Source organism: Pelecanus crispus, chromosome 2 (assembly GCF_030463565.1).
Source record: "Pelecanus crispus isolate bPelCri1 chromosome 2, bPelCri1.pri, whole genome shotgun sequence".
NCBI lineage: Eukaryota > Metazoa > Chordata > Aves > Pelecaniformes > Pelecanidae > Pelecanus > Pelecanus crispus.
This window is the reverse complement of record NC_134644.1, coordinates 26853183-26880606: the sequence shown is the minus strand read 5'-3', so window position 1 is coordinate 26880606 and position 27424 is coordinate 26853183. Positions and strand designations below refer to the sequence as shown.

Sequence of the window (27424 nt, the reverse complement as noted above, 5' to 3'; positions counted from 1 at the left end):
GAGAGAACATTGGTTACGTTCTGTCCAGTTGTTTATCACATAAAATTTTAAATTTTGCTTTTGTTGTCATTTAACCCCAGCCGGCAACTAAGCACCACACAGCCACGTGCTCACCCTCCGCCTCCTGGTGGGATGGGGGAGAGAATCGGAAGAGTAGAAGTGAGAAAACTCGTGGGTTGAGATAAAGGTAGTTTAATAGGTAAAGCAAAAGCCACACACGCAAGCAAAGCAAAACAAGGAGTTCATTCACTCCTTCCCAGCGGCAGGCAGGTGTTCAGCCATCTCCAGGAGAGCAGGGCTCCATCACACATAATGGTTACTTGGGAAGACAAATGCCATCACTCCGAACGTCCCCCCTTCCTTCTTCTTCCCCCAGCTTTGTATTGCTGAGCATGGCGTTACATGGTCTGGATATCCCTTTGGTCAGTGGGGTCAGATCTCCCAGCTGTGTCCCCTCCCAAGTGCTTGTGCACTCCAGCCTACTCGCTGGTGGGGTGGGGTGAGAAGCAGAAAAGGCCTTGACTCTGTGTAAGCACTGCTCAGCAGTAACTAATTATCAGCACTGTTGCCACCACAAATCCTAAACATAGCCCCATACTAGCTACTATGAAGAAAATTAACTCTATCCCAGCCAAAACCAGCACAGCTTTTTATCACTATAGTTGCCAAAACCTAACAATGATTTCCTATGCCTGTTTATTTCCTCACAACAAGTAGATTCTGTTTGAATAAACTATAATATCAAATGGTGGAAATATTTTTTAAAAATTCTACAAAGCCATTCTGTAATGACCTTTGTAGAGGTGTTAGAGAAGGGTAGTACTTTGTATGTTTATTGGTAGGCAACTAGTCTAATACTTCCAGAACAACTACAGCAAAAAAAAAAAAAAAAAAAGACAACAAACCAGGATAATTGTATCTTGTTTTCTGCCACTGTTTGTTATTCGGAAGAATATCAAGTTGCATTTCACAACAACTGTATCTTCTTATCCCCATCTTTTCTTCTTGGAGACTGTTCAAAAACATCTCTGATGTTTAGAAGCTTTCTAATGTTACATCCTGAAATTATTCACAACTACTGTCTTACATCTGTCTTACATGAAGACTGTTAAAGGGTTGTCTTCCTTGGCTGGTACACAGATAAGCAGGTCTTAACAGAAGGGGAAAAAAGAAGGAAGGGGCAGGAAAGGAAGAAAAATAGAGTTGTTTCCCATGAGTCTATACACCTTTCACAACATTTTGCCAATATTGGGGGGTTTTGGTTGGTTGGTTTTCACTAACCCTCTTTCCCTGCTATTTACCTTCCTGAGGTAATTAGAAAACATTGATTTTTTTTTTTTTTTTTGTTTTTTTTTTTTTTTTGTGGTCTTTCATAGCTGTTATGTGCCTTTTCACACCTGTACTGCTTCGGGCCATTGCGTATCATTACCCTTTCTGTGATCATATAGTACGTCCAGGCTTCCTCTGATCACTTTGTCAGCCACTTCCTCAAGCGGCTCCTAAATGTTTGATTATAGGGTCCCACTACACATTCCAATTTATTATTTCCTTCATTGAAATGTATCATGCTATGTCAGTAATTAGAAGAACATACCATATCCACCCTATGCTTCTATTGTTTGCCACTGTCTATTTGTAGTTCCTATTCCCAGTGGCAGCAAATAACCCAAACAATGTGTGATTTGTATATTTATTCTTGTAGCCTGGTACGAGTGAAGCCTGTATACACTACAAGTCCTGACACACTAGAAGTCTTAGCTCATAGCAAATAATACCCAATTTTCTCATTTATGCTGAGCTATTGCTTTTTACTCGTGCTTAACTCTTGCTTCAGTAGGTTTTGAAACTGAAAATCCTTATTGCGTTACTACAAAGCTCTACTATTGTCAATACTGCTATGTCATTAACATCATACTTATTTTTTAAAAGTGCATATATGTTTGTTTAGCATTAGAGCCATGTCCTAGCTTACCTCTTAAGCTTGAGTTCGTCTTTCTTACATAATAGTGTCATTCCTTTCCTTGTTCATCTTCTTTTAAATGGCTGTAGAGGCGGACATGAATAGGGATTGAACAGATAGGCAATCTGCTGCAAAGGAGCAAGTCGTTCCCCGTCAGATGCTCCACAGTAACTCACATTTACACTGGTAAATGAAGGTACTTTGAAGAAATTTATCTTTTAACAGAAGAGGGGCAAAGAAAAAAAGGATATTGTTAATGAAGTGCAGCAGCTGACAAGCCATAACTAGTTACTCTGCTTTGGTTTTGTGTCAAAACTCAAAAACTTTAGGTTTTGGTTGGGTTTTTTTTAATTTCCTTTTCCAGGTCCAGTAATTAATTTTGGGCCTTTCTGGCCTTCAGGATGTAGTTTATTTGTTTATCAGTTTCTTCTTGTTGTGGTTTAACCCCAGTTGGCAATCAAGCACCACACAGCTGCTCGCTCACCCTCCCCCCCGCCCCGGCTGGGATGGGGGAGAGAATCGGAAAGAAAAAGTAAAACCCGTGGGCTGAGATAAAGGCAGTTTAATAGGACAGCAGAGGAAGAGAAAATAATAACAACGATAAAAGAATATACAAAGCAAGTGGTGCACAGTGCAATTGCTCACCACCTGCTGACTGATGCCCAGCCCATCCCCGAGCAGTGATTGCTGCCCCCCGAGCCAACCCCCCCCGGTTTCTATACTGAGCATGATGTCACATGGTATGGAATAGCCCTTTGGTCAGTTTGGGTCAGCTGTCCTGGCTGTGCCCCCTCCCAGTTTCTTGTGTACCTGGCAGAGCATGGCAAGCTGAAAAGTCCTTGACTAGCATCAGCAGTACTTAGCAACAACTAAAACATCAGTGTGTTATCAGCATTATTCTCATACTAAATCCAAAACACAGCACTATGCCAGGTACTAGGAAGAAAATTAACTCTATCCCAGCAGAAACCAGGACACTTGTCATCTTTTTTCCAATGGTTATTCACCCAGTGACATTTCGAGCTCATTCAAAATATTTTTTCTCTTCCTTGAACTTCAAATTCCAAATAGTTTTCACCTCTAACCTAAAGATATGTTATATTGTTTTCTATTCAAATACTTGCATTTGAGATTTCAGCCCAGTTACTTTAATTGATTATTTCCTATAGTTTCTCAGATAAATCTAGGAGCTTTTCACTTATTCTTCCACCTACTGACATAACAATTTTTCAGTCAGAGGCTCTTTCCTACAACTAGCGCTTCTATAAGAAGGTGGTCTTCTAGCTCTTTCCTTGCCAAAATTGTTTAAACTACATTGAGGTTTGTTATATATTCTCTGTGCGGTAAAGAAATCTTCAACTACTACAAAAGCATCCAGATTAGCCTAAATTAGTAGTAGCATCTGTTCTTTAACTTATGTCTAGATAATGCATGTACCAGATTCATTGAAAATGGAAATGATTTAACTTTCCTAGTAATGATAACTTCATAATGTACTGATACTTAAATATGAAAGGACCCGTCAGAGGCTGGTTGTAATTCCAAAAGACAGTACAATAATCTGTGGAATTATCTTCACACTTGGCATCATTTAATTACAATACTATACTTCAATGCCAAGTATTATATTGTAAAGTTAAACAGGAAAGCATGCTTGCATTAGGCTGTATGTCAAGGTCCTGTAAGTCCTCAACCAAAATTAGGTACTATACTGTTGTGGAAAATGTTCTTAAAAACCAGGAAGCCTAGGTTCCAAATCTGCTTTCCAAATCTGCGCTCTTCTTTTCTACATGAAAGGAATTTCACCAGTGCGCTGAACTAACTCGGGGCTGTGCATGCATGTGTGTAGATATACATATACACACACACGTATACATAAATAGGTATATATGCATATGTGTATATATACACACATGTGCACGCTACTATATAGCTAACCTTGACTATTGCTGTGGGCAATACCATTTGACCCAAGAAAGTAGGTCACTATTAATAACTAGTTGCTGTTAGGTGATCTTCGGTTACATTCTGAATTATATTAACATCTCAAAATATAGTAGAGTATCTGAATGAAGCCTGGCTAAGATCTCGGTATTAAGATCCCGGTATTAAGAAGTACGCCAGGAGTGAAAAGGGACCGATAACAAAGTTTGTTTCACGCTCTACAGGGCAGTGGGGCTTTAGCTGCAAGGGCTGATGAAGGTACCAGAGGCAGCCAAACGGCGGATGGCGTGTTTGAGCCTTTTGACCGCTGTTTCCCGGTCTCCTCCATCAAGTCAACAGCCAAGTAAACTCTGTGTGAACCAGCAACCTAAAGGCGGACAAATTCTGTGCCTCCCTACTAGCTCTGCTGTCATTCCTACCTCCCTTAAGTGCTACTGATGTCAGTTTTTCTGGGTATATATTACAGCTCGTATAAAAGGTTGATAACCCGGGGTAGCTTTTTCCTCTCACTCCTGTTGCCACCAACATTGTCAGCTGTCACTGACCATTTCTCAATTGCCAACCAGGCTTTCCCCACAGTCGAGGGACTTCTGAAGAAACAAGCGTTAAATATAGATGTAAACACTTACCCTGTTTCTAACATGCAAGGGATTGCATTATTAATTCCTAATAATCAAAATCTGACAGACTTGCTTTTCCAAGAATTGGGGACACTGAATACCACCCAACGTGTTAGGTCCCTTTACTGTTAACACCAGTCTGCCATAAATCACATTTGTTGTTTGTCTGGGAAACAGAATTTCTGTTGTACAATAAAAATTTCACAAGGTATTTATTGTATAACTTCTTAAGGAATCAAACTTCATTCCATTTCCAAAGAGAAAAAAAAGACAAAAGATTTCCTAACCCATTTGAAATTAAAAGGTAAGCAATGTCTTCTGAGGCTTAAATTACATTAGCCTTATGTTTCATAATAGGCGTCACCAGCTAGAACTCTGCTTGACAACATTTTAAGCAAGACAGTTGGCAGCCTGGTTAAAACACACAAATTTTACGATTTACATTAGTCTGAAAAGTACTTTGGCTTTTAGTTCACCCAAACAAGTCTAAATTTTTTGTGGACCAACCTACATTTAATGTCCTACAGGGAGTTTCTCCACTCTTCTGGCATTAAGGAAGCAAAGTAAATTTCTCCAGCCCAACAGCAAACAAATCTTTTAAAATATAATTTAAAAATGAAAGCATTGTATGAATTCAATTTTTTCACAGGGTATTTTACTCAAATTAACTGGTGTGTGTATTTACATATATATATATATAAATAATGTGAAACAATATATAGTTGGCTTTCTTAATATTACTAATCTATCATTTTACTTGTTGCTTAATTTCTTTTGTAACTCCTAGTTATTATGAAAACAGTAAAATACACACATGCTCTATTATTGCATGAGGATCGGATGGTTTGTTTATTATTTAATACCTCCTAAGCTCATATAGTAGCATGGGAGTGAAGCCTACTTTCTGGGGAGTTAAGACAGCAATCATAAATCGTACACAATGCAGGACCTTCGAAGAGACCAGAAGCAGAACAGAATTTCTTGCATGACAGCCTAACCAGCTCTAACCAGCCTAAGATATTCGCAGCATTAACCCTACGGAATGAAGTTGGGAGACCAAACTACAATTTGTCAACGTCAATTGACAGGTAGGAATGCACTGCACTCTCTCACAGGCATCATTCAGGAATTTACAGCTGTCACTTGAGAACCTTGGCCAGGGGAGCCAAGGTGGTCTGGCAGAGGTCTTTCAAATCGGCCCTCCTTCAATACACTTCATTACAGGGGTTTGTAGAGTCTCTGTTGCACTTGATATGCCCTCTCTTAAAAGTGGGCCACCTGTCAGCGTGACCTTGGTGTCAGATCTAAGTACGGATTAAGTGAAATATTTTGCATTGGAAGCACAAGGGAGATGGCAACTTGGTCACGATGATAATGCGTTTGATCTCAGTGCAAGCTGTTCTAATACACAAAAAGCTTAGCATTTATTAACCAATACCCAGTTTTGCCTCAGGTACAAAATTTGAGACATTAGTTCTACAATCTGTTTTAGTTTTTTTAGCAAGTCATATACCAGATTATTTCTCTCTTTGATTAGCATATGCACAATAAGACTGGAATGGTAGAAATCTTGCTTTAAGGCTCAGTTGCTTTAGTTTTCCCATTTCTAAAATAGGCCAAATGTAACAGTCTGTCATAGGTACACTGCAGTGAAAAATCTGTTGACTAATGTTCAGTGTGCTATTCCAGTGATGCAGCTGAGACATCTAGAATAAAATAGAATCACAGAATCATCGAATCGTTTAGGTTGGAAAAGACCTTTAAGATCATCCAGTCCAACCATTAACCTAACATTACCAAGTCCACCACTAAACCAGTCAAGGGTAGACTAGACTAAACCATGTCCCAAAGTGCCACATCTACCCGTTTTTTGAATGCTTCCAGGGACGGTGACTCCACCACCTCTCTGGGCAGCCTGTTCCAATGCTTGACTACCCTTTCTGTGAAGAAATTTTTCCTAATGCTCACACAGTGGTTGGTAAAGAAATGCTAGCTCAGTTTACTGGTATTCAGGTCACAGGAGTAAGTCAGACTACTAGAAATGAAGTGTGGAAAGTCTTCCTCCTAGCAGCTGGTGGAGCTTTTGTAAGACTCCCAAGTATGTGGCCTTCCCGTAACATCATACAGCAGCAGTGTCACATCAGCTGCTATTAGATAACCAGGGTATATTTTTCCATCTCTTAGCAGTGCTGTCGCATGCTAGTCTCCAAAAGTCTTCAATAGCTTGAATTAGTTGCAATGATTTAGTGAAGAATGGTATCTCAGGGAAAAGTCAGTTTGGGACTCCAGGGTGCAAAAAAGATGACCTCTTTCTTCACTGTTTACACAAAACCAGCTCTTAGAATTCTGCAGTAGTGATTATTACTCAATTTAGGCACAGCTCTAACACAGTACATGTCTTGTGGAGACCCAGTGGATAAGTGGATGCTGGCACTAGATTTTGGTACATCAGAAATTACTAAGGTCATACGGCTGTTGAGCAATTTCCCTTACTTCCAGAGACCAGCAGCTTTGTAGAATAACAAGCGAAATATTTGAAACCACCCACAAAATCCTGTCAATGCCATATTATATCATTCCAGCATAAGCACAGCTAGGATTAAAGCCATCCTCACTGTTTTGTGTCATTTTTCTATTAGGAAGGTATTTGGATCCTTCAGATTCAATGCTCATCTCCCGTTCCCTAATTATTGCTAAGTTTCAGGAAACGGTAATAAAATTATTTCTTAATAACACATATTACTTGAATACAATGCTGGCATATTGCCAAAGCACTGTTTAAATAATTGTGTAACCAGAGCATCCCGACCCTGTTTAGACACTAAAAATTTACAACAGCAGCTTTTTGGTGCACAACAGTTTTGGGTTTGCCCAAGGTTAACTCTTAGCCCATTTGCTAAAGCCCGCTTTTCCAGGAGCTCAAAACTTGCCGATTTTCTAAATGCCCTTCGTTAAAAAGCAGAGTTTAAAACGTAGACCTAGAAAGAAACGCTTGAAGGCAGCGTACTGAAACTCGGATCCCGGGGAGAAAAGCACCGTGGCTTCCCAGGCGCCGGCACCCGCTGCCCCCGAGCCCAGCTCGCCCCTTCATGCCCCTTCCCGATGGCCCCAGCCCAGCCGCGCCTGGGGCCAGACAGCAGGACAGCAGCACAAGCCGGGCTGCCGGGGCGCAGCAGGCCCCGGCCTTTGCCTCTCTGTTGGTGGCTGATGCGGGAGCCCCGCACCGCTCCCAGCCTCCGCAGCCCCGCAGAGCGCCCAGGCAGCGGAGCACCAGGGCCGGCCGGTCTGCCCGGCCAGGCCGCCGGCCCAGCGCCGCGGGAAGCCTCCCCGGGCCCCCGCTGCCTCCCCGGCCTCCCGCTGCCTGCCGCTGCCTCCCTGGGACCCCGCTGCCTCCTCAGGCCTCCCGCTGCCTCCCCGGGCCCCCCGCTGCCTCCCCGCTGCCTCCCCGGGCCCCTGCTGCTTCCTCAGGCCTCCCGCTGCCTCCCCGGGCCCCCGCTGCCTCCCCGCTGCCTCCCCGGGCCCCCGCTGCCTCCCCGGGCCCCCGCTGCCTCCCCGGGCCCCCCCTGCCTCCCCGGCCTCCCGCTGCCTCCCCGGGCCCCCGCTGCCTCCCCGGGCCCCCGCTGCCTCCCCGGGCCCCCGCTGCCTCCCCAGGCCTCCCGCTTCCTCCCCGGGCCCCCGCTGCCTCCCCGGGCCCCCGCTGCCTCCCCGCTGCCTCCTCAGGCCTCCCGCTGCCTCCTCAGGCCTCCCGCTGCCTCCTCAGGCCTCCCGCTGCCTCCCCGGGCCCCCGCTGCCTCCTCAGGCCTCCCGCTGCCTCCCCGCTGCCTCCTCAGGCCTCCCGCTGCCTCCTCAGGCCTCCCGCTGCCTCCCCGGGCCCCCGCTGCCTCCTCAGGCCTCCCGCTGCCTCCTCAGGCCTCCCGCTGCCTCCTCAGGCCTCCCGCTGCCTCCCCGGGCCCCCGCTGCCTCCCCGCTGCCTCCCCGGGCCCCCGCTGCCTCCCCGGCCCCCCGCTGCCTCCCGCTGCCTCCCCAGGCCCCCGCTGCCTCCCCGAGCCCCCGCTGCCTCCCCGGCCTCCCGCTGCCTCCCCGAGCAGGCCCCGGCGCCGGCACACGCCGCTGCCCTTCCCCGACCCTCGCCGCGGGTCTGCCAGGCGGGACGGGGCGGCAGCTGGAGCCCTGCGGAGCCCGGGGCGGGTGGAGGGCCCCGGCCCCGGCCCGGGCCTGGGCCTGTATGGCCGGCGGCGGCCTGAGGCCGCTGGACGCGGGCTTCGCCCTCTGCGTCGCGACGCCTTCGCTCGGGAGCTCGGTCCTCAGGCGCGGGGAGCGGCCAGGCCCGGGGCTCCGTCCGGTGCCCCTGGGCCGCGGGTCGGGCTCGCAGGGCCCCGCTCCGGGCACTGCAGGAGCAGCGGGGGCAGAGGGAGAGGCCAGCGGGCGCCTTCCTCCTCCTGCAGCGCTGCCATGTAACAACGGCCATCTCTTCCAGGGCATCCTGAATTTGGGCACAAGTGAGAACCAGCTCTGCCTAGTACAGGAGAGAGTAAGCGTTGCTGGCTTCTGGCTTCACTGGGGTTTAACCGCCAGTTCGTCTTTGACAATTCTGAAGTGTCCGGTTAACAATTTAACACAGGCAAAGTAACTCCTAGGGTGGGATACCGACGGTGCTGTGACTAACAGCTTTCACAAGGAACCACCCTCTGTATGTTTATACGTACTGCTCCAACTGCACGCTCAGAAATCATTTGCCAAGTAATATTTACACCAACAGCTTGCCTCTGGTTGAAAACCAAAATGGTTTCGGTTTTGTTTAAACTTCATTTGATTGAGCATGTACTCCAAACAGAACTGGTACAAGAGTCTGTTCCTGTTTCAGCAGAAAATGCTGCTTTGGAATGCTAGCTTTCAGAAAGAAGTGTGTTTTCGGAGGGGAAAATCGTGGCCTGAGAAGATGCTCGCTTGTCTGATGGCAAAGCCAAAACTTCGGCTGAAAATGCTCCATGAAATTCAGACTTTGAGCAAAATTAAAGCTACAACCTAAACGTTATGCTGCTGCGCACCGCAGTAAGAGCCAGTCTCTGCAATGCAACTATGGGGAAACTGCACATTCTTTAAAGGCGGTATTTCCCCCAGAGTTATTAATTCTAGTTCATCTGCTGGAAAGCATGGTGTTCTGCCTTATGGGTTAGCAAAATGAAGACCTAGTGGCCAGGCCAGCTTCTGCAGCTTGCCAGTTACCTCTTGCTTCTCCTTCCTACTTCCATGAGGCAATGAATTTGCACCAGTGCAACTGCTAGTGCATTTGCAATGCCTGTGGTGGAGGATCGGGCATAAACTCAATGTACAGATTGGTTAGCTGATGACTTGGCAGTGCTGGCAGTTGGAGAGAATTTTTTTCCTTAGGAATAAACCAAAATCGATGCCACAATGAATACAGGACGCAGCCAATTGATGGGGGGGGAGCTGTTTTGGGAGCAAGAAAGCCGCTGCTGATAATACAGCTGGTTTTCTTCTATAACAGGTAGGGTTGCTGTCACTTTTCTTCTGTTGGTTGAGAAGCTAATCAAAATTGACATGTGAATTAAAAGCTGATATCATAAATATTGCAAGTGTTGTCTGAGCTTTGATATAGCTCAGAAGTGGCTGCATAATCTCTTAGGTACAACTGGCATGCTTTTCCTCAGTGTGTTACTCGGGACTTAGAATCATAGAATCGTTTAGGTTGGAAAAGACCTTTAAGATCATCCAGTCCAACCATTAACCTACATTACCAAGTCCACACTAAACCAATTAAGGGGAGAGTAGACTAAACCATGTCCCAAAGTGCCACGTCTGCCCGTTTTTTGACTTGTTTTAATATATGACAGAATAATCCAATAAATAATTCTTTCATTATTTTCTTCCTTCATTTTGATGATGTTTTAATGTTCTTTTCTAGTATCTTAAAACTAAAAAAGAGAAGTGCAAAGTATACACATAATTGTAACTCGTGAATTTTTATATTCTCCATTTCCTTAATGTTACTGAATAATGGGGGTGGGGGGGTGGGGGGGGTGTTAAATAATCAAGTTCTGCTACAGCAGAACAGAAACTCCCAGGAACGCTGTGCTCTGCAGTATCTCTCTTTCATGTCACTAGCTCACAAGACCTGAAATGAATTACCTGGTGCCTGCTCTTTTCCAGTATTCTGATATGCAATGTGCTTAAAGATAGAAGTTCATTTTCCCATTTATCGCATGGCTTGTTGTCCGTGCTAGTCATGGCTGATGTGAAGCTGGGTGTGGTATCATTCTACTGCTAAGCCCAAGGGATAGGTGTGTTACTGTTACCTGCATGCTGGCAGGCTTTCGGGTTCCTGTGCAGCAATTACTTTTCTGGGTTTTTGTTCTGGTTTTCTCCTCACTGTCAATGTGCCACAAAGACCTGGAATGCGGAAGGTCAAAGATCCGGGGGCTTGCTGGCAAGCAAGAGAGCATGTATTGATGTGGTGAATCATACTGATGTGGTGAATTGCTCCTGGAACGATTCATTCCAGTCTCAATGAGGGATAAACTGAAACTCTGGGGGCTGGGAAGAGTAGAGGTGAAATATTGACTCCCTGAAGATTGATAGGAACTCCAGCATCGCCTTCACTCAGGCTGAAAGCCTGTCTTGATCTAAAGAATTGTCATTGACTCAGGTTTCACTGTTTCTGGTACCCAAATTCTTGTCCTTTCTCCAAAAACAGATCCCACTGTGGCTCAGAGATGCTTTTTTTTCTCATTTTTCTAGTGTACAGCAATAACAGTAGAGTCACAGTCACTGTTATTCAAGGTAACAGGATGGCTTCTGTGTGCTGCTGTCTCACAAAATGTAGCACACTGGATATCTGAGGAAATTATGTTATTTAATCAAAATCTTCAAGGCTTTCATAACAGGATGAATTATGTATTTGTTATGTTTTTGGTAAGCTTCATTCTTCATTCTGTATTTTGTGCTTTTTTTTTTCCCCCCAGAGAAACACGTGATTGCATATTTGACTTTAATTCTGTATTTTAGCTTCAGAGAAGAAATTGCCAAATTTCTGACTATGCCAGAGCTACAAAAGCACTGAATCCAGAACATGTAAATCAAGTGCTTTATCTTTGCGTCTTATTTTTCTTAAACCGATAAAGATTAATAAATCTGAACACAAATGTCAGCAAGATACTACAGGAGGGATATATGCAAGATTTGTAGAAGTCTTAGTAGTGTTAATTTTCCATTTGAAAAAGTGGGCAAGGTGTAACACTCAAGGACTAGTGTCATAGGTGCAGTAGTGTGGCTTTTTCACTCTGTTTTTTTAATTTAAACTGGTGCTGATATTTATGAATTTAAATAACTGCGGATATTTCTGCTAAATATTTCATTGCTAAATGACAGTTTGTACTGTTTCTTTCAGATAAGTGTTACGAATGGCTGTTGTGCTGCTTTTGCTACTCTATCAACTGTATTATGTAACTCTGGTGGTGAGTAAAAACTTGATTATTTTACTTAAAAACATTTGCTAGCAGTGAATATAATTGTATTGTGACTTCTGACAGCCTGCTATTACTCTAACTGCCTGAACAAAGCAAGGCATGGTATGTCTTTGTCACTGGCAGAATGTCTTTGAAATAATGCCTCTATTTCTAGAATGGTGGAAAATGTTTGAGGTATGAGCAGGCCCACTCGCTTTCTGGAATGCAATCTACATTTTTTAAGAGTGTTATAGGAAGAGGAGAAGGGTATCAAGAGAATGCAGTGTGGCTTGAAAAGTTATGAGAAAAAGAGGTGGGAACCATGGTGGAAGCTGGATGGAGCAGGCACACAGGGAGGGAGGTGTACTGGCTTGAAATCTGGGACCCAGAGAAAATTTGGGTAACTGGGTAAAGAAGCCACATAGAAGGAATTAAGGACAGGGGAAAGGAGCTGCAGCAAAAGAGGGATTCCTGGTCAAGTAAGGGTGGTGGTGAGGAGGAAGCAGAGGTGGGAATTCAAAGCAGAAGGAGTGGAGTCCCTGGACACAATCTGCTCACAGAAGACATCGACAGAAGGAGGAAAAAGAGAGCTCAGGAAGGGAAAAAGGTTTCCTCTCTGGTTTGGAATGAGGAAAGCCGTGTAGGCGTGCAGTACAGCAGAGAATGGGGAAATCCACAAAGACCTGCCAGGGAAGGAAGTTGAGCAGGACGACTTACATGGCCTCCAGTGCAGGAGGCTGTGCCGCTCCCATAGCACCCTGTTACTGGCACCAAAAGCCCTTGGGAGGCGGGTGGAGTGGTGTACAGCAACGTGGTGCAATGACTTCAGCACGCTGGCGGCAAAAGCACTGTGAAACCGATTAGTTTTGTTTAGCTTTAAATGATAAGGCTACTTGTATCCGTGTCTATTTTAATATGTCCAGATTTCATTGCATTTGCACAGTTTTAACAGGAGCTTTTCCACTTGAATGCTGGCAGGCTCCTTTGTACCCCTTCGTTAACGTAGGAAGCCCACTCCATCCCCTCGGAAACTCTATCACGCAGGGCTTTTGCAGGATCTGCAGGAGAACACCAACTTGTGGCTACCTCACAGCAAAAAAATGAGGAGGGAAACAAGTTCCACAGTGCTGTAGGCTCCTTGGCTGCAAAACAGCACCTTGGCAACCAGGAAGAAGTAGTTGAGGTGTGCAGCAATTTCTGATAAAAAATTGATAGTAACAAAGCATTAGCAAAATATTGAGAGCAAGATCATTATTTGTCATCAGTATTTAAATAAATAAATACATATATACATAAATAAAACAAGTAGGTGATCAGGTCCTTTCCCTTTTACTGAAAATATATACAACTGTTGAATCTGCTATTGCAAATGCTAGGGAAGAATATTGGGAAAGAATTCAGGTTGACTGACGTATGCTAAATTTTCAGTTTTGTTTAAATATTGGTTTAGGTTACAGTGAAGGCTTTGAGATTAAATCAGATGTCAAATTCTTAGGTTGTCAGTTTAGTCAATTAGAGTATAATGAAATAATTGCTCATGATAAATATTCATTTCATTTTTAAATGTTTTTAGATGGGTATCTTATTCCAGCTCCATACTGTGGTGGTATAAATTTGAAAACATGGCTATATGGTGGAATACAGCCTGATCATGTGCCCTTGTTCAGTGAGGTTAGCTATTCACATACATTAGCAGACATTTCACAGGGAACAATCAAAAAAACCTGAAAATGCAAACCGAGTCCAAGTGAAGAGACGGGACCAGTCTAGCACTTTTAGAGACAGCCTGTCTTTTTCTCAGACTGCAGCGTGACAGGAGGCTGGTGTCGTCAGACGTGTAGGATTATGTTCGTTCTGTGCAGACACTGTTCTGCACTGACATGCTGAATTATAATTTGTCAGCTCTAAGTCTGTCACTCCAACTACGAGTAAATTTGATTTGCAAATTTTTCCCCTTAAGCACTGAAAGATGTATCTAACACGTAAGTTTTGTAATATTGGTTCCCCCTTTGAAAGCTCAGTAATCTGTGAGGCAAGTCAAAGAGGCGTAGCATCTTTTATAAGACCAAATGATACAGTAAGAGGGAAAAAAAGAAGTGATCTTTCAAGTACACAAGTTTTTCTGAAAGTTGCTGATAGTGAAGTCATGGATAAGGGCAACATTTAAAAACAAAATAATTGAGTTATATAGAAAAGACTGATTGTAGTTTCAGATTCTTTTATTTTATAAAAGCCAGTAGCAATTGTATTTTCACTAGGTGGGAGTGTTTCTTCACTGTCTTCTATTTTATTACTATTTTTTTATATTTTTAATTTTTTTTATTCTTGTTGATTGTTTTTGTTCTGTAGGTGACTGATGAAGAAAGTCACCCTTTCCACTTAACACCTGAAAGATTAGAAGATGCATTACAGAGCTAAAAGGCAGGTATCAATAACATTGGTTTCTGATTTTCATGTTTTCCTAGTTATTTCGTAAGCAGCATATCTTTTCAGCATTGAAACATTTGTACAGCTTCGTCTGTGCAGATTTTCAGTCTTGTGACTGAGGTGGGTCCAACTCTAGCTACAGGAGTCAAATCGATTTTATAATCTCGATTTTGTAATCTGGGCACTGTAACAAAATGGAGAGAAACTCCCTGTTTTATGAAGAACAGATCTTAACTTGTGTTTCAAGACCAAGTTTCTTTCTCTGTAGATTTTAATGGAATTCGAAGTGCTGTAAACAAGCTATTGTTCTGACCCTCAGAAGAGAGAAGATGCTACTGTAATGACCCACTCAGTTAATTAAAGAAACATGTCTAATGTGGTTTTGAAGAGGGTTCTTCTGAGTTCCAGCTAACAGGGAATTGCTAGCAAACAAAAAATTACAAATATAATTTTTCCAGAGTTTAGGAAACTTCATTAGTTCAAAATACTTAGCATGTTCAGTGGCTTTATTCTGATCGGGATTGCATAAATGAAGATATTATTGCTTGTCACATACAATTCTTTTTTTTTCACATTCCTCTCTGTCTTTGGAACAACTTGTCTTCCCTGTGGAAATATTTAGTCTTGTGAGTATCCATAAAATAGTGCTCACCAGTATTTCGGGCTAAAACATTTCCTATTCTTACTGTCTTGATATTCGTAATCCACTCACTCCGTGGAAAATTATAAATGCACTTAACCTTAACTGTTTGTGCTAATCCTTGAAAAGGTCCAGCAGAGGAAGCACAGGCTGAATAGTAAAACGTTTTACCAAAGATGTGGTGGTGATGGTAGTGATGTTTCAAACCATTAAGTGAGACAGAGTTCTTCTGTCTTCTTCCAGGATAGAAAATTAAGTTTAACAAGAGATAAAGCATATAGTTACAAGGAAGGTCACTTATAAAGGTCAGTTATAAGTAAGGTCACGTATGAAAAGTGGGTATTTTGGATACATGCGAAAGTGCGCATAACTTTTTTATAGATACGTTGATGCTATCCTAGTTAGCTAATTGTTTGATCAGCATGGTGCCTGTGTTTAGACACCATCTGTATGTCTGTGTTATCTGTCTGTGCCTTTGCCAGCCTGTGTGAGCCCAAGCATTCAGCCATTTACCACTTGATCCTAGCAGAGGGAGGCAGCTAGCATCCCTGCTGTGTTGCTGTGGCTGTCAGGACATGAACTGGCTGGACAAGGTGCTGGATCGCAGACCAGATTAACTCTTTAGAGATTGTGCTTGTCATCCTTCTAGAGCTGCAACTGTTCTCACGAATAATGTTATAAACACCTGCTTTGGATACATGTAATATCATAAATAGCTGGAGGAGCTAGGCTAGAACAGCAGTTGAGAAACTGCCGTCCCACAGCAGCTGTTCCTATGGACAATAATGCCTCACTCAGCATCTTCGGCCTAACATACGTCAGATGTCAAATACGCTAAATATGCTGTTGTGCAAGGAGTACTTGTGGAACAGCTGTTTGTGCTTAGTATTTGCGTCTTACCTTGTTTTCAGGTAACTTCTTCCCGTAGCTGGAATCAAAGGCAATACACTGAAAGTTAATTTCTTGTGAATATCTTGCTCACAGCACCCATTAATGTTCAAACAAAGACACATGGCAGGGAAAGCAAGTATCAGGGCTTCCTCATCATTGAACTCTATTTCCTGGAATTTCTTGGGAGTTGGTCTTTGCAAATAATTTCCTTTGGAGGAGGCTCGGGTGGAGTGAGAATTTGCAGTGGGTGAGGTTTTCTGAAAATTAAAAACGCAGAAACAAACAATAATTTAATTTCAAGTTTATCCCAACCATGAAGTAATAAGGCAACTCCTCATGTTGATATGTTTAAAGTCTTGAAAGTTCCTGCTGTAGTTATTGCACTGTTTGATTGTGTACAATAAAATATATATTTGCTGCATACAGCTTACGTTAATGTGCATTAAGGATTTTTTTAGCAAATAGAAAATGGATGATTTTTCTGAAAAATACCTGTACAGTTAAGATGACTGGTTATGTTTGTACTTGTGAGCTAAATTTTGATCACATGGGACTCTTCTTATTACACAGTAGAATATTTAGCTTCTGTGGAGAGAGAATTTCCATAACAGAGATTCTGCACTGTTAATAAATATAATTAAAAAGTAATTATTTGCCCAAGACCTCTGCACATCTCATAGAACACCAATTAATTCAATGTTAAGTCTTCTGCAGATTCTATTACTTGTTTAAAGGAACAAGCAACACTGAAAAATTAGTTACTTGGCAGGTTAGTAGATGTCAAAGTCCAGTTTCAGTTCAGCTTTCCTGTGTTTATCAACAGTAACTTTGCTCCATCCTGGGAAATTATTTTGGAATTATGCCTGTAGAACCAGTATTAATCACTACAACACCATAATCTGGCCTGTTGATGTCAATGGGTGTTTCAAATGAGTGCTAACCTGATTTTCATTGCTAATAAACTATTTAGTATGTTTTTTGGGGTGGTATTGGATAAATTATGAAACAAGGTTGGTAGCTGGAACCTTAGTCTGTACCGTAATTATAGTATGTAATTAAATAATTTTCAAAAGCTGGTTTTCACTGAAGGTTCACAAACTTTCTCGCCGCATCCTTGCTAGTCATTGGTTTGATGTTATTTGTGTCTCCAACTATCAGTTTTTCTTTTTCCAGGGCATCCGAGTCAGAGCGTTAATCCTGATCAACCCTCGCAATCCATTAGGGGACACTTACCCAGCACAGTTACTGAAAGAATGTCTAGAGTTTGTGCGGCAAATAAAGTGCTATTTGTTTGGTATTTAATTTTCTGTTAATGCAAGATAGCAGTGCTGAAAAATCACCTTTGGTGATCACCTGATCTTTGCTTGTACGTGTTCAGAGAAGGTGGCGGACAGGGTCCTGATCATGTTTCTTGTGTAACTGTCCTATTTACTTGGCCTTTCTGGGAACACCGGAATAAATTGCTTAAACTGGGATCCAACGATGTCTTTCTAAATGAAATACTGGTTTGTTTGTTTTTTTTTTTTCTTTTATGTGTGGTTTAAACTTACAAAGCTTTTTATTTGCCTAACAATGTTTCTTTATTAAACTGCTTTGAAAATGCTTAGAATGGCTTAGAAAAATGACAACAGGTGATTATCAGTCTTTAGCAGTAGTAGTAAACATAGCCAGCACTGTCATTTGAAACATTATCAAAATAAGAAAATCTTAACTTTTGATATTGGGGAAAGTAATTGAATTGGTAAGAAGTCAGTCAATGGTCTGAAGTTTTGTAGCATCTTTTATATCTACTTAGCTCGAGATGTGCAAGGAGTTAACTTTCCAGCAACGGAAGATACCTCTGAAATATCTCATCCCCATTCCACTTCTTTTATCCTTAACCAGCTCAGAGTTCTTGTTCTAAGCTCTAACAGTCTCCTGAATCCCTTGGGTACTGATGGAGAAAAAACACCTCCTTTTGAAAAGCATCTGTATTTCTTTAGGAAAGATATATTCCTTTATTATTTATGTGAGCTTCTGCCAAAGAATGACAGCAAAATCCTGTACACACTTTGAAAGCTAACAATACTTAGGTTCTGACAGCCTTAAATAGAGTAGGTTGGTATTGATTGTTCATTAATTACCAAAGATTACTGGGGATAACACAGCATTCCTGCATTTTTGGCATGATTTTCTTTTCATGGAAACAGCAGTGGAGGTTGGTAGAATTCAGTGCGCTACTTCCAGTTACCAAGTTTTTAAAAAGGCAAATGTATATTTTCTCAGTATGCCCCATGGATTTCAGGATGCAACCAACTTAAGCTGGTACTAAATAATGTTAGAGGATAAGACTTAGAAACAATAATTCTATTTTTAATGTAAAAACTGTTCTGAGACCAAACTTTCTTTTAAAAAATTTATAGAATCCAATGATCAAATTAAATGAGGTTTACTTAGAAGAGGATACCTGCACTACTTGGGTGTTTAAAACCGTTCTGCAATTGTTTTCAGTACTTATAAGTATGTGCATGGCTTGTTGGTATCAAGTACGATAACATGGCTTACTGTTTACTGTGGCTTTCACAGCGAGAGCGTGTTAGAGAGTTAAGAATCTTAAGTAAGTGCATGACAAGTCTTTTTTAAAATCTGCATTTGACTTCAGGTCTCACTGGAGAAAGCTTGCAGGGTAAAGAAGTTTATAATATAACACTGTGTTCATTTTAAATTTTAAGTAAGAGTTAGGTGGGACCATGTGTATTCCAGAGAACCACCGGATTGAGCATGCAGTTGGTTTTTGTTTCAGATATATGGAATGTTATTGCTTCTGCGAAATATAGAATGTGTATAAATGGAAGTTGGTGATGCACAAGTGCTCACAGTACGCCTTGTGAACTCTTTGTGGAAAATTTGTAGGGGGAAGATAATAGCAAATAGGCATGCTTATGGAGACTTTGCTATGGCAGTAGTTGAGATCATACATATATATATGTGCAAAGAAATTTCTTTTAAATATGTTAATATGCCTGTGTTTTTCTATACGTAGATATGAATTGCATGTAATAATGGATGAAATATACATGCTGTCTGTTTGTGATGATACCACCTTCACCAGCGTTCTTAGCTTAAATTGGTAAGTGTGATTTCTTAGCAGGGATTAGGAGATATTTAAACCTAAATAGAACCCATGCCATTTTTTTCAAACTTCTGGTTAGCTAGTGTAACTGGTATAGTTCAAATGAACTCACATCCAAGTCTTTGCAACTGTGAGACTCGTTAATACCAGAGGAGATCTTCACAGACAGCTTTAAATGGCAAATCTCTTGCTTCCAGCTAATGTGTATGATATAGTAATAACAATAAAAATTGATAGAGCCCTTAGTCATTTTGCCACTGCTTTTCTTTGTTGTTCCCTGTTACACAGCCTGAGTGTGAGGTTCTCACTGTAATGGTAAAGAAATTGCCTAAGGTTGTGCAAATTCCCTGATTTAATGAGTCTCCTTCCTGACCAGTGAGCTGTTGGGCTCTTAGTTTGCTAACAGCTGATGAAAAGAATAAATGTTTCAAGAATATTTAAACCTGTTGGTATCTGACTAGTAAAACTTCTTTAACCAAAAGTATGTGATTGTCTTTGTATAACTGCATAAATTTCATACCAGTGGGAAATTTCCAAGTCCATCCATGTACAACCAAGCTCAGGGACTGACTGGGTATTGCCTCACCCACACAAGTTCATGAACCATAAATGAAACCTAAAAAAAAATTACTTCCATTATTGTGAAAGTTCACCCAGCTCCCTTAGGCTGAAGAAGGAAATTTCCAGCTTTGGCCTTACTTACATAAAGTTCCACAAAGGAGGAAAAAACGTCATCTGCAGTGGTACACTGAGGTGGATTTTGTTTAGTTGCACCTCACAGTGTAGATGCATGCCCTAAAATGTTCACTTCTTCTTTCCCTAGCCTGAAATGCAGCATAGCTGAGCAAACAATTCTCCATCAAGTACAAGAGCAGTTGTGCATCACTTATGGAAATACGGCTTTTGTTTTAATTTGGGCATGATCGCTAACTATGCAGTGGGAATCTGGGATTTCAACTGGACCATTACATCTTGGTGCAGATCCGTTCTGGGGTTTTATTGTATGAATCAGTGCCTCAGCACACACTTGGGAGATCAGTGCCATAAGATAATGTTTTGTTAAAAGATCTCTGAAAAAATGTCATGTCACTTTAAAGGATTATATACCAGGTTTACTAAAAAATTACTACAGTGTTACAAATGTAAACATTTTTGTAACCTGCATAACTTGTTCTTCTTATAGCAACAGTTCTTGTCTTCCTCTTTTCTCATTCAGTTTACCAGATCCAGAACAGACACATTTTATGTGGAGTTTTAGCAAGGTAAGTCAAAATACTAAGTTTGTGTTTTAATTTAAGATATTTCTCCACAAAAATGAGTTGGGCTATTCTGACATAATTCGTGTTATAGGTGCCAAACTGAGTTTCTCTTTGTTTATTAATTTGTTTTCTTCTTTGGTAGTGTAAAATTTGTTAAAGTTCAGAGTTTAATTTGGGATCTACTTAACAGCAACAGTTAATGCATATGTATTAAAGGCATTGAAACATATAAGCACATTCTAGATCTGTAGTATTTTGCCTTTTCTTCTCTTGGAGGGAACAGTAAACTGATGACTGCTTGGAAACTATAGTGGGGTAGAATGGGAACAACCCAAGGGAATGAGCCAAAACATGTTTTCAGTTGTTGGCCTGTAAAGCAACCCTGTTAAAGCCACTGACCTCCCTGCCACAGGGTTGTTTGGAAGTTGCTGGCTGGTTTTTATCACACTTGGGACTCCATTTGGCAATGTTGACAATTTATTCCAGACGGGTTTTTTTTTCCTATGCATCAAAATGACTCTAGACTTGGTGGCTTGACAAAGCACAAACATAAAGTAAATATTGCACTTCTCTCTCTTCTTTTGAAGAAGGATCTTGGTACGAGTTGTACCAGGGTTGCAGTATTGTACACCAGAAATCATGAAATTCAGAAAGCTGTGAATCAACTGGCTGTCTTCCATAGCTGTCCTGGACCTCTTCAGCATGTTCTCAGTCAGTTCCTTAGGGACAGAGGTTAGCCTCAGGGACTAGAAATGTTTCCATTGAACTGTTTTATTTTTCCATTGCAGGTGGAAATAAAACAGATTTATACTTTTCTTGCTTTGATAGATTGGTTAGATAATGTGGTTTTTCCCACCAACAAAAAGGTACTTAAAGAAGCACAGCTTATTCTTGTGGATGGGCTTGCAGATGTTGGAATACCTGTTCAGGAGGACTCTAGGTGTGGGTAGACTTCAGAAAAGTATGTAAGAAGTTTGAAAAGGGGTGGGAATGTAAAAATTGGGAATGTAAAAATTACTTGTGCATGTTGTTACACACTTTAGTGTCAGGTCCTGGAAAATCATTTCAATGAATTTATGAACTTGTTCAACCTTTAATAAAAAATTATTTTCTTCTTTTAGCTCTTAAGATCACAGACATTTGAAGCTGAACTTGAATTATGGCAGAAGCTTTTTGATAAAAAATTCCTGATTAGCCCTAGAAAAGCTTTTTATTGTTATGAACCTGGATGGTTTAGACTGTTTTTCTCCGATTCTGTAGATAAGATTTGTTTGTGTGGTTTTTACTTCTAATATGGCATGTAGTAGTACGCAAGTTTTCAGAAATGTTAACATTATAAATAATGAGTTCAAACCTAATTATTCTCTCCAGCTTGCGAGGGACATTTTTAGAGTTTGTATGAACTGAGAAATACTAGATTGGCCCAGAGCATCAGTTACAAAGCGCTTATGTTGGATTATGTTAAACATCTAAAGCTTTCAGAATTTAATTTTAAAATTTATTTTTACTCTATCAGAAATAAGGAACAAAATTTTATGTGAAAGGATTTTTACTCTTTCAAATTATGCTTTATAGCATGTGGGAATTCCTCACCATCCCTCATTTTTATGTGGTCATGCTGGATATGAAAAATGTATCCATCTCTTATGCTGTAAAATACGTAACCTTGAATGGATGCTTTATCTCATTAGCAAAGGGGATGTCTGTGAAGTAATGGGAGCATATAGAGTCAGAGAAAAATGTAGATTGAAAGGAAACTCTTGGGTCATCTGGTACAACTTCCTGCTCAAGGCAGGGCCAGTCTCTAAGCCAGAGAACAGGTTGCTCAGGGTCTTGTTCAGTCAAGTTTTGAGATTGTGTAAACATGGAGATTACGCAGCCTCCTTGAGCAACCCGTTTCAGTGTTTAACCACTCTTGTGGTGAATTTTTTTCCCATATGCCCAGTCAGTATTTCCCTTTCTATTTCCCTTCTACAGGTATTCAGAGACTTGAGCAAATATTACACAGGTACACTGCTGAACCAGTCACAAACAACACGTCTTCCACTGCAGATGCTTTGTGCAATACAGAAAAAGATTCTTCAGGCAAACCTGCAAACACACCAGGAGAAGATGTCTTCCAGCTAAAAAATATACTTATTAAAATCATATATGCATTTAATGACTTGATATAATTTAGCATACTTATGTTTCCTAAAAGTGTGTATGACTTTAGTATTTTTGGCTGTAACCTTGCATAACACTCTCACTTTACTGTGACCTGGCATTAATAATCTTGCAAGTAGACTTGCTAAAGTTGAATTTTAAGGAAAATGGACCTCCTGGATATTGTGAAATTAGCCCCTGTTAAGCACAGCACTTGGTTTTACTCCATTTCAAGTGTGCTATGTGTCAGTAAAATCAGTGAGGCCTGATAATGTATACTTGCACAGTTGTTGAATTACGAAATTTTGAGAACACTGGTAAAATGGTTGTGCATATTACTATGTATTATGGACTGAATATTTTAATCAGAATACTGAAAGTGCTGAATCAGGTGGTCTTCAAATTTTGCTAACCTTTTGTAGCTGGCAAAATGGTTTTGTATATTCATGAGATCTCTCTAAACATATACATCTCTCAAACATTTTATACACCCTTCTGTATATGCATACTAAGTGAGTACTTTCTGAGAAAGCATTTAGATTTTTTACTTCTGGGCTCCCTTTCAGACTACTTTTGTGTGCCTGTATTCATTGGATAGTGTTTTCATATATTAACTATAAAAAAAAGCCCTTGAAGGTCTGTAATGTATACTCATGTGACAGAGTTGTATGGGCACTTCTTTGCTTTGTTTTTTATTTTTTTTAAGTATTAGTTTAAATTTAAATATATATTTAAATTATATTTAAATAAAAATATTTAAAGTATTATTTTAAATGCTTAATTCACCATTTGCTCCATTATTTATATAAAATTAACAGACTGCTGCTGTAGAGGCTCAGTAGGAGGATTGTCTCACTGTGGATCCTTAATAAACTTGGAATTTGTCGTCCTGATAGTAACATGGCCTTTGACCTGTTTTTCGTGGCATTTAAACTTGGCAACTTTACATTGTACAGGCTGATAACATAAAGATAAATAATCTGCTGTGCAGCAATTTTTAAAGCTCATAGAATCATGGAACAGTTGAGGCTGGAAGGCACCTCTGGAGATCATACAGTCCAACGCCCCTGCATGGAGCAGGGTCAGCTGGAGCAGGTTGACCAGGACTGGATCCGGTTGGGTTTTGAGTATCTCCAAGGACAGAGACTCCACAGTTTCTCTCAGCAGCTTGCTCCAGAGTTCTATCACTCTTTTTTACTAAAAAGTTGTTTCTTACGTTTAAACAGCATTTCTTTTTCTCATTTCACCTGATTTGGTGTCATCTGCAAACTTACTGAGGGTGCACTCAATCCCCTCATCCAGATCGTTGATAAAGATATTAAACAAGACTGGCCCCAAAACTGAGCCCTGGGGAACACCGCTTGTGACTGATTGCCAACCGGATTTAACTCCCTTCACCACAACTCTTTGGGCTCAGCCATGCAGCCAGTTTTTTACCCAGTGAAGAAAACACCTGCCTAGGCCATGAGCCGCCAGCTTCCCTAGGAGAGTGCTGTGGGAGATGGTGCCAAAGGCTTTACTAAAGTCCAGGTAAATGACGCCCACAGCCTTTCCTTCATCCACCAGGCAGGTCACCAGTTCATAGAAGGAGATCAGGTTGGTCAAGCAGGACCTGCCTTTCATGAACCCATGCTGGCTGGGCCTGATCCCCTGGTTGATCTGCACTTGCCTGTTGAGCGCATTCAAGATGAACCGCTCCATAACCTTCCCCGGCACTGAGGTCAGGCTGACAGGCCTGTAGTTCCCCGGATCCTCCTTCTGGCCCTTCTTGTAGATGGGCATCACATTGGAAGCCTCCAGTCATCAGGAACCTCCCCTGTTAACCAGGACTGCTGATAGATGATGGAGAGTGGCTTGGCAAGCTCCTCTGCCAGCTCCCTCAGTACCCTTGGGTGGATCCCATCCGGCCCCATAGACTTGTGAGCATCCAGGTGGCGTAGCAGGTCATTAACTGCTTCCTCCTGGATTATCGGGCCTTCATTCTGCTCTCTGATCCCCCATGAAACACCAGCTTGTTGTTAAGAGGAATTTGAATGTTAGAAATTATTAGAGAAGAAATAGCAAAGACTTCAGAAAGTATCCTGTCATTATAAAAAAGTCCACGGAGTTCCTGGATGTGTGCTGTTGAAGGTTATGTGCAGTTTAGGTCCCCTTGCATCAAAAAGGATACAGCAGAGTAAGAGTGAAAGGCGTGGTCTGTATTGACAATGATGGACGCTGCTCGCAGTCAGTCGCCCCAAGGAGTGGGCCCAGATCGTCGGTGCACTGACAAAACCGTAGCACAGACGGCTCCTCAACAGAGGGCCCTGCACTCTGCAAGAGGAGGATGGCAACAAGCCAGCGCATCACACCCGCCATTCCCTTATGGCGTTAGTGCGAGTGTGTAAAACCAATTTGTTAAGAGATTTGTTAAATAGATTTTTCCCTAGATCTCGCACTGGGTTTTGTTACACTAAATTTCTACAATAAACATTGTTACTTGTTTCTACCTTGAAGTATTGCAATGAGGTGGTCAAAAATATTGTTGGTCACTGAAGCTGAGGTGAACTTGTGTGGTGGTGCATTTTGCCCCCCACCCCCCCTGCCTTTTCTCTCTCAACTGCTTTATGACCTCAGGAATTCCTGCCAGACCGCGACCATTGTGTAGTGAGTTGGTCAGTTAGGTGCCCCTTAATTGTACCAGAAACTCCTACATGGCTGAAGTGGAGAGCAGCCCTGTCCTTATGAGAAACTCCTACATGACTCACCTGGGGAGTAAGAACAATCAGTTACCGCTGGCAGCCTTGAAACAGAGCAGTATCATGGTTACTGGAACTCCAGTAATTACCGACCCAGATCATGGCTTGGATGGAGATTTACGATGACTGAAGGTAATCATCTCATGATCCTATAAAACAGCAGTCCTAAGTGAGGTCCTTTGAGCTCTCCTGGACTGCGGCGGGCTGCACCAGCATCTCCCTCTGAGCGGGACGACTCTCAGAGCCAGCAAACTCTTATTAAAGTTTGCTAAAATCGGAGGTCCATTGCCGAAGACTGACAGTGGAACCTGGGCTGAAACCCTTCACTCCTTGAGGCTCAACCCTCGCCCATTGAAAAATGCCAGGACATTCGACGTGAATATTTCACTGAACTCGAGGGGAATTTTTAACAGGTATACCATATATATACACACATATATATTTATGTCTGTGTGTATGTATGTGTAAATCAATTTAAGTAGTCTGTAGATGTACGATTTCATGACAAAGTGAGTCTTATATTGCTGCATTATCCTTAGTCCTATAAACCGTTGACCAAGTCTGAGACTAAGGTTGGACCTAGCCGCACCTAGACTCCTCTCTGATAGAGTTTAGAAAGCAAGGGGGTCTATTCTGAACCTTGTGACTCAATTGGAGGGTCCTCCTTATCCCCTGCATACACAATCTCTCTGGGAATCATTCCAACTCAGTGTAACTTAATTTTCCTTTATGCACTTCCATGTAGTAATAAAGTGAACCTTGCCATCTTCAAATCTGTAACTAAGTCGCTGTTTTGATCAATTTTGTCTAATCACTTTGTTAATCACTGATGATTGAGTGCTATTAAAATGTCACAATCAAATCCTGCGATTTGCCACAAGTAAATTCTAAACTGCTAGTAAATCAAGCTGTGTAAAGTCACTCATTCACGATAAACTAACATAATCAGCAGGATTCACAAACCTGCATTCGCAACAACTTGTCAGTTCCTTTTGTGATGCTCTCAACTTATTCAGGGTGAGCTGTAGGTCATTACAAACAGGTTAAGCTTGACTTGAAAGCCTACAGAGGAAGTATATTGCAATATACGTTCCTGTCATTATCCCATAGTACTTGTTTCTATTTCTAGCCTTATATGGAAACATTACGTTTCAACATACCATTTCCATTTATCTCACCAAGGGAGCAATTAAGCCACAGTCAGGTTCTGCAAACTCTGCAGATATGAAGCAGTTGCTTTTGGTTTTGTTTTGGCCAACAATAAATGCAGCACCTACTTCCTCGACAGTTTGTGATCGGCTTCTCATGATGAAGGAAGGGGGATATCTTTTATCTTGCCTAGCAGCGGTCTATTACTAAGCAGTTTAGAAACAAAGATCAAAGAGTGAAACAGAAGTTATTAGGATCAGCACCATGAAAAACTATGCCAAAAAAAACCCCACGCAAAAGATGAACATCGGTAAGTTTTTCAGTAAGCTTTACTACCTGATATTTACTTATAACCTTTGATGATATTCTGTTGAACGTGTATTTAATTTTTAAACACTTACGCCATGACTACTTTGTGCAGTCAGACCTCACAGCTAGCTCATGTACCCCGCACTGAACTGACAGGTGCAGAGAGACCACCAAGTTCTCACAGATAAGGGCCGTGTTTCTTGACAAATATTGACAAAGCTTTCCCTTGGCCATTCCTTATGCTGTCTTCAGTTGATTCTTGTTTTGAAGTTAATAGTCACTAATTGTTTTGTCACATTTTGGAAGGTGAGAAATTTGTGGAAAAAAGAACCCAGCACAGAAAAACAATCAGCCTGGCAGATGATGAGTCAGCAAGATCCTGGCGGAAGAAGCACCTCACCAAAAGACCAAAGAGGGAAGATCTCCTGACATTCTACCTCCGTATGCAGGATGCAAAAAAACCCCGTTCCTCTTTAAACAAGCAAAATGACATTTTCACTCTGCCATGTCCTGACTCCTTGAGGAGAGGTAACTGGAAAATTCCATATGTGGATTCCTGTAATTTGGGAAACAGATACTCTTGAGAAAGGCACACCGATTAACAGGACAGGGTATCTTTGCTTTAATTCTTAATGGCCTACTGAAATCTAGGTTTGGGAGAGAAGAGGTTCCCAAATTCTGCATATGTATTTCAGATTCATTGACACAAGCAGTCTTAGAGTGTGATTTTATCCAAATGTGATCTTACCAGAAAGAAAGGGATC

General features: G+C 41.6%; 1 pseudogene; it reads left to right on the top strand.

The window, feature by feature from the left end:
• Positions 1-8749: 8749 nt before the first annotated feature.
• Positions 8750-22493, top strand: LOC104028038 (1-aminocyclopropane-1-carboxylate synthase-like protein 1; annotated as a pseudogene).
• The last annotated feature ends 4931 nt before the right edge of the window (positions 22494-27424 follow it).